Genomic DNA, 11,309 nt, shown 5'->3' with positions numbered 1-11,309 from the left:
AAGCCCCAAGTGTTTGCTTTTAGGGTGATTTATTATATGATTTCCTACATTTTTTTATGTATTAGCTTTCTCAACTACACAATAAAAGGGAATCTGTCATAGTGTTAATGTGGTTTGTGGCTAACACAGTTTACAAAGCACATTAAAGCTTTACTATATAATTCCTCCTGCTGAATATCCCGAGGAGACTTTATTTTCCTTAAGTCATGAGAGAACTGAGATTAAAAGACTTAATATTTTTATTTACAATGTATGCATATGCTGAAAAAAGGCTTGTGCTTTAGAAGGTGTAAGTTATTTCACAATTTTAGGATGGGACAAAGGGTAGAACTAGATTGAGTAGCATTCAAACTGGGTGATGAACAGAAATTGTTAGGAGACATGGTTGTTCCAGAAATTAATAGGTTTGCTGTTATTGGGTTGGATACTCACTTGGTAAGATTGTGTTGGAGGTTTTAATTCTCAAGTTTGGTTGGAAAGCCGTACGAAATTTCTAAGGAGCATTTTTAACTCTCAGATATTATTATTTTAAGTTGATAAGTGTTACTGAAATTATCCTGTGTTGGAATAATGCTAGCTGATGTGAGAAGGAAAAAAATTGGAGTAGCTTAACAAAATTGTGCATTTTGCTTTCATGCATTTGTCTCAAGCTGTTGTTTCGCTGATTAATAGAGACTCTAGAGACTGTCTGGGGAGGCCCTTGGATTTTGTGGTTGTGCCATCTCCTAGGATTTTGAAGCTCTTTTATGCTGCTCAGCAGAAGGGAAAAGAGAGAAATGCATATCTATTCCCTAACCACCTTGTACTGGAGTTATGCATTCACTTACTCTCATCATTTATTGGAAAAATCTAATAACATGATTCCACATTGATCTCCAGAGAGGGAAAGGGAAGCACAAACTGATCCACAGAATGCCGTCTCTTCCACTGTCTGCCCACGTGACAACGGTCTTCTCCTGTATGTAAAACAGACTCATTTCCTCTATTCAAAGAGTTAGCTTTATGCATACGATTTCCAGGAAATCATCATCTCCTTCAGATCTGGATGTGGCTCTCTTTCCAGAGACGGTATTTGGTTCCTGAAGCATATCATATCATTGGCCCATATCTGAACCACCCCTTATATACACATTTTTTTTTCATAAACTGCTATGTCTATTCACTGTGGATAAGATGTTGTTCCTCAGCCTGTCTGTGGTGTGAGCTGTGTGACTTGTGGTGACTACCTAAGTGTTAGTAGACAAGATGTCCTATTAATGGGAGACGTGCTCCTGGTTAGCACACAGGGGGATGAGGGCTTTGTGAAGCAGAGGCAGTTGCTGGAGCCGACGCTTGCCAGGTTAGTTGACGGCCAGCCCATCTCCAAATGCTTGAGCAAATTAAGCCAAGAAAAGGCTGTCTGGATAAATCCCAGCTAGTTCTAAATATGCAAACAATATGATGCTTAATGTCATATAGCACTTAGATTTTTGGAATTGCTTGTTATGAAGCTGTATTGAAGTCACAGATAAGGAAAAAAATGCTTAATGTCATTTAGCACTTAGATTTTTGAAATTGTTTATTATGAAGCCTTATCAGAGTCATAGGTAAGTAATACATTTAGGGAAAGAAGTTATCAACTCCATGAGAATAACTTACCATGCTTTTTTAAGGGACCTATTGTCTGAGTAATGTTTAATACTGTGTGTTTCCAAATTAAAATTTAAACTTTCATTGAGCTCAGTTTAACAAATGAAGGTACTTGAAAAAGCTTGTAGAAAATGGTGCAAAAATTGAAATCAGCTTTTCCATGAGATTTTTGGAAATTCTCTCCTGTAATAATATTTACCTAGAGATAATGCTGTAAGTATCATGAAATGAAGGCATAAATGATCATTTATATCTTCATAGCACTTTCAAGTTTCCAAATCACTTTATGTTGATTTTTGTAACAACTTTGCTAGACAGCAAAGCAGATACTAACTTTGTATTCCTAACAGCCAATTGTCAAAGACTGAATTATTTCTAATTACCATTCGTTAATGAAAGAAAGAGCAAGATCAAACATACTGAAAGCTGTGTCTCCTGACTGCTAGGATGTATTCCTTTTGATAATAGGATACCACTATTTTCCCACAGCTATTCTATAAAAAGTAAAGTTTTGACATGCTTACTCTGTTAATGTATATATTCAAAGTTAAACTTCTTTACCCTTTATCCCAGAGATAGGTATTGTGTTGCAGTGGGTTAAATTGCCACTTGAACTACTGTTGTCTAATGTTGGAAGGCTGGTTTGAAACCTGGCATCTCTGATTCATTTTGAGTTTCCTGCTAATGCACCTGGGAAGGCACCAGATGCCACGTTCTTAAATCTCTGCCACCTACATGCAAGATGTAGTGGCGGGTCTGGTTCTCCTAGTTTTGCTTGTTCCAGATCTGGCTGCTTTGACCATTTGAGTAGTGAATCAATGGATTTAGAGTGCCACTTTTTCTTTTTCTCACTCTTTTCCACCTTCTTTTCCTCCTTCCCTCTTTCTCTCTCTCTCTCTCTCTCTCTCTCTCTCCCTCTCTCTCTCTCATTCTTCCTTTAAAAGAAAAAATAGATAGAGGCTGACACTGTGGCTCAGCAGGCTCATCCTCTGCCTGGAGGTACCAGTCTATCATGAGGACACTGGTTCCTGTCCCACTGCTCCACTTCCCCTTCCGGTCCGGTTGCTGCTCCTCTCCTGGGTAAGCAGCAGAGGATTGCCCAGGTCCTTGGGTCCCTTGACCCACACAAGAGACCTGGAGGAGACCTTTTGCTCCCAGCTTTGGATCTGCTCAGCTTTTGGTCATCGTGGCCAGTTAGGATGTGAACCTCGCTTCATCTCTCCTTCTCTCTGAAATTTGCTTTTCAAATAAAAATAGCAAATCTTAAAAGAAGAGTAAACATGTAAACAAAATCAATCTCTTGATCCCAGTTTGTGCCAATTCTTTCTAACATAATACTTACTTTCCACCTATGCCTGCTAACTGATCAGTAAGTGAGAACGGGATGCAAAATATATTGTTCTGCAGCAAAAGTTTTTGATTTCAGCACAATTGACAGTTGGGTGCTAGATAATTTTTTTTTTTTTTTTTTGCTGTGAAAGCTTCCGTGATTTTTTTAGATTGCAAGGGAATTTTTTAAAATCATGGTTGTACAATTAAAACATAGGTTTATTTTGTTGCAAAAATAACTTGAAATCTGTACATACAAAGGGCCTTTAAAAACTTCATTAAAAAGGCCCAGTACAGTAGCCTAGTGGTGAAAGTCCTTACCTTGCATGCACCTGGATCCCATAAGGGCACTTTTTGTGTCCCGGCAGCCCCGCTTCCCATCAGGCTCTTTGCTTGTTGCCTGGAAAAGCAATCGAGGACTGCCTAAAGCCTTGGTACGCTGCACCCTCATGGAAGCCTCAGTGTCAACCCAAGTTTCCCATATGTGTGTCAGGAACCCAAGCACTTGAACAATCACCTGCTGCTCCCCTGGGCATAATGTGTAGGGGACTGGAATTAGAAGCAGACCAGACACTGATACAGGAGGCTAGCATCCCGAGCGGCACTTCATGCTCTCATCCACTTAGGGGAGTTGCGACAGTCCATTAACTTCTAATTCTTGTTCTGGCTCCGAATAATGAATTCTTCTCATTATTTATCTCCCTCCCAAATCCCTACTCAGGAATTCATGAGTAATATTTATAGCTTAGAAGACAAATGATCTTATCTCTTGACATTCCTCTTTCTTCTATTTTTAAAAATGTATCATTGTTTTCTTGCAACATTCCAAACTATTGTCCTCACTTCTCACTCAGGGTAGCCTTTGGATTTCTTCATTGTTTTGGGGCACAAAGTATAGTTTGTAGCCACTTTTCCTTTTTTGAGACAAGCATATAAGCAAAGAACAGCAACTTTATTAAATATGATTAATACATTCAATCTAATGGAAGTTACTTCTTGATAGAAAATAATTATTTGATAAGCGTAACAAACTACAACGAAAAGCCAGTAACAAGAGTGTTATTGTAGTACTCTGGATTGTTTGTATTTAGGGAATTAACTCTTTTCATTACAGTTTGTGAAGAATACAATTGATTTCAAGTGATTGTGCATTAATGTCTTGTGAAGAATATTTCTTTTGTTTTCTGCTAAAATGAGAATGAAGAGGAGAAAACTAACATTCCATAGAGTGTTCAGTTTGAACACATTTGGAAAGTATTCTTTTCATTTACTTGAGGTGTGGTTAATAATTTGCTTTTCAGATCATTCTGATATACATAAGGAGGTTGAGAGAGGAGATTTGGGAAAAGATTCAAAATATTCAAACATTTCTGCTAACACTGATGAAGACAGTAAACAATTACCTGTGAGGATAATTTGATTCTGCCATGTGTATCTGTGCTGAGCAATTTTTCTAGAAAACATCAATAAAGAGATCAATCTAACATTAAAGTGAGATGTAAGGATATGAAGATATCATATTCCTTTAGCATGTAATATATATGTGTATCTCTCTATATATGTATATATACATACATTTTTAATTTATATTTCATATGGTTCATTGATATTAGGAAAAGCCATTTCCAAATGTAAGATGCTTTTGGTTTGTTGTCTAGGTTGCAAAGGAACCATGTTTATACTTCATGTGTAAGCAGATTTTAGTGAAAATTTCTTTTTCAAAATTGTTTTTATGTTTGTAAGAAATCTGTAAATAGGCATTTTCCTTTTAAATGGACATTGTGTCTGGGTCTAGAAGGGCAAAAATTGGATATTTAAGTTGTTGGTTATAGAGTCAACTGAGGCTGTGGTTTATAATTAGCTGGATTTCATCAAAGTGAATTGTTTTGGCTCACTTGTGTGCCTCGTAATGCTTCAAGAAAGCAGAATAGTCAAGTAAAAGTCTATTCACGTTCCTTGTTTATTTAAAGATTCTGGCAAGTGAAAATGTGAAAGATGTGTGAGGAAGAACCAGAGCAGACCCCTGATGTCTCCCCCTTGCCTGCTGGCCTGCAGCAGGAGGAAAAACCAGTTATCCACCGTCACAATAGTGCTGTGTGAAACACAAAAACAATGTTTACATGGGATGTACTTAATTGGCATTTTATCTTTTCTCATGAGTACAGGTTGGGCAACTGATCTGCACTGGACTGCCTCATGTTCATGCTGCCAGAAGGAAGATCAATTCATGTTATCTGGTCGGGGGTGGGTGGGGTGTGCGCTGTGTACACAGCTTAGCTCAAGCCCAAGTTTCCTCTCTTTCTCTTCAAGACACTAACTAGAACGGTTCCAAGAATCCAATAGAACATGTGTAGGCATACAATGCTGCAAGAGGCCTAGGCTCAGAAGTGGGGTTCTTTTTGGGTCAAAGTAACGCACAAGACTATTTTTCAGGAGTCACAGGCTGGGAAACAGTCCCCTGATCTTAATGAAACAAACTGAGAAGTCACATGTCAAAATAGATACATGCAACAAAGAATGGAATTTAGGACATTTTCCCAATTGATTTATTCTGTAAAATTTAGATAGAGCAGTATTAGTGGAAACAGCATCTACGGACACAGAAACTTATTTTTGGCCACATACTTTATAAACTGCTATCTTTTTAGAGTCAGTTGCTGTACTTTATTTTGTCCATTTAATAATTCCAAGCTTTTCTGATTATTTGTAACCCCTATTGCAATGCTTTGGTATCTATAGGTTTGAAAAATTAGTCACCTACTCCAGTCTTTAATGAGTGGCTTGGAGGGAAAGCACTTTACTCTTCAACCATGACAGAGACTCTGGCGCGTGGTGAGATGCATGGGCTGCCTTGCTCCGTCGGTTCCCCAGGACAGCTGCATGACAGATTCAGCAGACCATTAGGCCAGACCCCTGTCTAAGGAAGGAGGTGTGGCACAGAACAGAGAGGGTATGTGCACTCATTATAAGAGCAAATTTATTAAAGAGGAATAAATTCACAAAGGAGGTTACTACCAGCATGCTTATGGAGCAAGCAGTGGCAGAGAGCAAGGATGCAGCCACCATCTGAGTTGGTGGCATATCGCAAGTGAGGGCCATGGTAGGGATAGCAGAGCTCACCTGGACTTTGAGGGGATGTTCATACTCAGAAGGGTTTCCTCTGGGTGGGCCAGGAAGTTGGAAAGCAATGCAGGGGGAGTGATGGGCAACAATTCAGGTTGTGAGATTGAGCTGGAGTTTTGTTTTGCTTTATTTTGAAATGTAGGAGCAAGAGTTACTGGGGGTATTGGATGTGCTTTCAGGCTGGAAGCTAAAATGGCTAAGCCTTAAAGGGGTCTGGTATGGTAGCCTTGTGGCTAAAATCCTCACCTTACATGTACCAGGATCTCATATCGATGCCAATTCATGCTCCAATTGTCCCACTTCCCATCCAGCTCCCTGATTGTGACCCTGGAAGGCAAATGTGTATGGCCCTTCTCTCTGTGGATCTGACCTTCCAATAAAAATAAATAAATCTTTTTTTTTCTTTTTAAGAAAAAGTCTATGTTCCATTAACCTGAATCTATAGAATCCCCGGCTGAATCTTGGATCTGTGAGGTGGAATACAGAGCCTGGTGAGGTTGATCTCTTGAGTACCTTTGCAGTGTAGGGCTACTGCTTGATCCTGGAACGATAGCAAGCCTGGACTCTGAGCCTGCTGGGGCAGAACCAGAACCTTGGCCTGCTTGGGACTGGATGAGACTTGGATTAATGGGGACTATTCTTGAGCCTTTACCACAGGTACCAGCATGGTACCTGGTGCGATGGGACTGACCTGAAGCCAATATCAACAGGAACTATCTTGAAAACAGGTCTATAATTGCAGGCCTGGGTACCAGATCAATGAGAGTTGACCCTGGGATTCGGTTTGTAAGGGATGGGCTGGCACTGTTTTAGCATAATGAATTAAGCTGCTACCTACCATGCTGCCATCCCATATGGACAACAGTTCGAGTCCAAAGTGTTCCAATTCCCATCCAGCAACCTGTCAAGGCACCAGGGCAAGCAGTGGGAAATAGTCCAATTCCTTGGGCCCTTGAACCTGTGTGGGAGACCCAAACAAAGGTCCTGGGTCCTGATTTAGGCATGGCCTAGGCTCAGCCATTGCTGCCATTTGGGAAGTGAGCCAGTAGATCAAAATCTCTCTCTCTCTCTCTCTCTCTCTCTCTCTCTCTCTCTAGCACTCTGAGTGCTAGAGTAGACCTGAATCCTGGAGCTATGGAGTCAGCATTATACTGGGACAGGCCCAAACCCAGAAACTGTGAATTCCGTCAGAATCCCAAGGCTACAGGAGCTGAATTTCACTGGAGAGCTCCTCATGCCAAACTTCAGTGCAAGTTCAAATACTCATTTCATTGTGGGTTTTTGTTTGTTTGTTTTGCCAAGCAAATAACATGTCTCCCTGATGTGCTGTCTAGGCTCAAACACAGAGTGAAGCAGGGGTGCAATCCTGCACTTCCGGCCCTATTCACTGTGCGTCCGTTCTGTCCTGCACCCAGGTGCTGTCATCTCTCACGTGGATTCCAGAGTGCTTGTGAAGTGCCGTCACGTGTAGATCACTGTGGAAACTTCTATTTCATCAGAGGCAGATGAGCACTGAAATGTCCTATTCCTTTGTGTGTTGATGTCATGGACACTTTCAAAAACTCTCTAACACTACTAATTTTCCTTTCAAATATAGCATCTTCCTGAAAAGTAAATATATGTACTCAGGGTGGGTTGCTTTCACTATGATTCAGTACTATTTGATGACATCTTTTATACTTATCATTTCCACTCACCAGTATTCATGTTCACCAAAGAAGACATTATGAATGTTTAGAATTTGTAGATGCTTACTATAATGCTAGCTTAATGAATAAGACATCAACCTTCCAAAAATACATTAATGGTATTTGTAAAGTAGTTATGGAATATTACACATACATTTTCACATTTAACATTACTGTATATGGAAAATATTTAATAGACTAGAAGCTGTTAAAATCCCTGTGTCATACTCTAATAACAGCAATGGTGTTTTCTGTAGGAAAACTCTTCATAGTTGTGAGTTGTAATCCACTAGGAGTCCAGGTACCTAGGTTCTCATCAGGTTAGAATTCAGTATCTGTTAGAAAATATCTCTGTCCCTTTTGCCTTTGAAAGGGAAACAGTTCTCCCTGACATGTCACCAGCCTGGTGCCGACTTTATTCTCTTGCTTGGAAAGGCTGATAACATCTTGCGATTACATTGACTTGTTAGCTCTGCCTTTTACAAAGAAATAAAGTGTACCACCGAGTGTCATTTAGACTCAGTCAAGCTGGATTCATATAAAGTAGAATGTGCTGGAGATAAGAATGGGCTGATATTTTTAGATCTTTTTAAATTTAAAAAGCTTTATGCCACCATTAGCATGCTCATTAAAGTAGCATTCAATTATGAGATAAGGTTTTATGCATATATAATGTATCAAATTAAGCAGAAGAAAATTACTTTCAGCCTTCTTACTTTAACTGCTTTTGCATTTCACCGTTTGGGGAAAAGTAATTCTTAATTTTTCAATTAATTTTTTTTATTAAAAAATCTCTTTAGGAATGACAATTCACTGAAAGCTTGGGGAAAGATAGGGTAGAGTTTTGAAAAGTGTCCTTAATGCATCATTGTTTCCATGTTCCATCTTCAGGCATACCTGCTCACCTTCTTCAATCCTGTTACATTATGGATCAGAGATCACAAAGTTGAAAGCTCAAGAATATCAGGTAGAAAAATAAACTTGTTTTTTTTTTTTTAAAGATTTATTACAAAGTCAGATATACAGAGAGGAAGATCTTCCATCCGATGATTCACTCCATAAGTGACCGCAATGACCGGTGCTGCACCGATCTGAAGCCAGGAGACAGGAATTTCCTCCAGGTCTCCCACGCGGGTGCAGAATCCCAAGGCTTTGGGTCGTCCTTGACTGCTTTCCCAGGACACAAGCAGGGAGCTGGTTGGGAAATGGAGCTGCCGGGATTAGAACCGGCAACCATATGAGAACCTGGTGCATTCAAGGTGAGTACCTTTGGCGCTAGGCCACACCACCACCACACTTAAACTGTAAGTTTAAAAATAAACTTGCAGTAGGGATACAACAGCTAAAGGAGGCTGGAATTGTTGCTATTCTTCTAAACCTGGCTATGGCTACTTAGTTCCAGTTGATCTTTGGAATTGTAAGTCCCTGACAAATCTGCATATTTATAAGAATTCCTTTGCATTTCTAAACATTGGCAAGTAATTTAAACTAAAGGGAATGATATAGTCTGTAACTCCCTATTGCTGTGAGCCAAAAGGGGGGAAGTAGCTGAAAGCCAGAAGCAGCTCATAGCCTGTTCAGATGCAGTATATGACAGAGTGAAATGAAATTAGGAGACAGAGCTGTCAGAAACATCAAAACAATTAGGGGTAGAAAAACAAATGTTAGAAATCCTGTGGTTTTAAATGGCAGAAAATTCTACATCTATTGTCCTTTCAAAGGGAGAGAAATCCACTGTCTCATTAAGTGAAATGTCTCCGTGTAGGTGAGATCCAGGCTGCTGGACTTAGCAATTCAACTGGATGCCGTGTGTGTTTCCACTCCTTCTCTTGGTTTTCCAATATGTCTACTTTGTCCACAGGTTTCCTACAGTAGCATTTAGTAGTTTCAACGTTTTCCATTGAAGTTGAAAGTTAATAGCGAAGTTCACATTGTACCTGTTAAGAAAAGAAAGCAGGTCTTTAGGATGTGCATACAAGAGGAAATCTCTTGCTGTAAAAGGTATAATTGATTTTCTTTATAAATAACAATATCTAGGATGATAGGCCCCACCATGACCATCGCGGTCAGAGGATGCAATTCCGTTTTAACTAAGACCATTCAGTTTCACAGGCACCTTTGGAAAGTCACAGAAAATGAGAGGTAGGTCCATAATATTTTTCTTAGAGAGTATTACTTAAAGGAAAAAGAACTCAGAGCCACAAGAAATGGTTGTCTATCATGTTGGTAAAAAACCATTAGAACTGAAGATGTTGGAACAGTGTTTTTGTCTAGTAGACAAGTGCCACTTGAGCAGACGTCATACCGTATCAGAGAGCCTGAAGCTGAAGCATCCCCCAGACTCCACCTTCCTGTTAATGTATATCCTAGAACGAAGCCGTGACGCATGGAGCGCTTGGGACCCTGCCACCTGAGTAGGAGGCTGGAATTTAACTCCCATTTAGCTTTGGCTGGTGCAACCATAGTTGTTGAGGATCTTTTTAAGAATGCACCAGAGGATAACAACTTGCTTTCTATGCATTTCTTCCCCTATTTCTCTGTCATTACTCTTCCTCTCAAATAAATATAAATGTAAGTCTCTATTAAAGAAATTAAAGCACTAAATTATTGGAGAACTTATGAAAAATTATATCATCATCAAAATTGTGACACAGCTAGTTAAGCGACCTACCACTTAAGATGTCACTATTCCATGTCACAGAAATTGAGTCCCAGTTGCTCCAATTCTAATCCAGCTTCTGTTACTGCACCAGGAAAGGAAGTAGAAAATGACCCAAGGACTTGGCTCCATTCATGTGGGAGACCCAGATGGCCTTCCTGTCTCCTGACTTTGGTGTGGCCCAGACCTGGTTTTTGCAACCATCTGGGGAATGAACTAGCCGACAGACTGTCTTCAAACATTTGGGAAGCAAAGTAGAAGATGGTAGCGCTCTCTCTCTCTCTCTCTCTCTCTCTCTCTCTCTCTCTCTCTCATATACTGCTTTTCAAATGAGTGAAACTAAAAAAAAAAAAAAAAACAAGGAAAACAATTCCAATAAATTTTACAATGTCAAAAGGAAGATGTGGTACTCAATTTTCATTAGTGAAAGAGCATTAGGAAAACATCTGTGCAGGTGCTAGTTGTTTGTATTACTTAGTACAGAAGTGGGGTTTATCTTATTAAGAAAGTGTCACATCTACCCATTTTGGGGGATCTCAACTTTGGAGGATTTGAAGGAGAACTGAATGAAGAGAGACTCCTCTATGCCCTGGATACTTTAGCTAGTGAAGGCAATTCATTGGAATGGTGGTGCAGGAGGTTAAGCTGCTGCTTGCAGCAAGCCCCATAGGGACATCGGTTTAAGTCCTGGCTGCTCTGCTTCCATCCTGCTCTCTGGTTATAACTGGAGAAACCAGCAGAAGATGGCCCAAGTTCTTGGTTTCCTGAGCCCTCATGGGAGGAGCCTCTTCTGGGTCTCCTATGTGAGTGCAGGGTCCCAGGGCCTTGGCCCGACCTCGACTGCTTTCCCAGGCCACAAGCAGGGAGATGGTTGTACAGTG

Source organism: Ochotona curzoniae, unplaced genomic scaffold, assembly GCF_017591425.1.
Source record: "Ochotona curzoniae isolate NIBS_2020 unplaced genomic scaffold, NIBS_Ocur_1.0 contig_1014, whole genome shotgun sequence".
NCBI lineage: Eukaryota > Metazoa > Chordata > Mammalia > Lagomorpha > Ochotonidae > Ochotona > Ochotona curzoniae.
Note: the sequence above shows the minus strand (reverse complement) of the source record.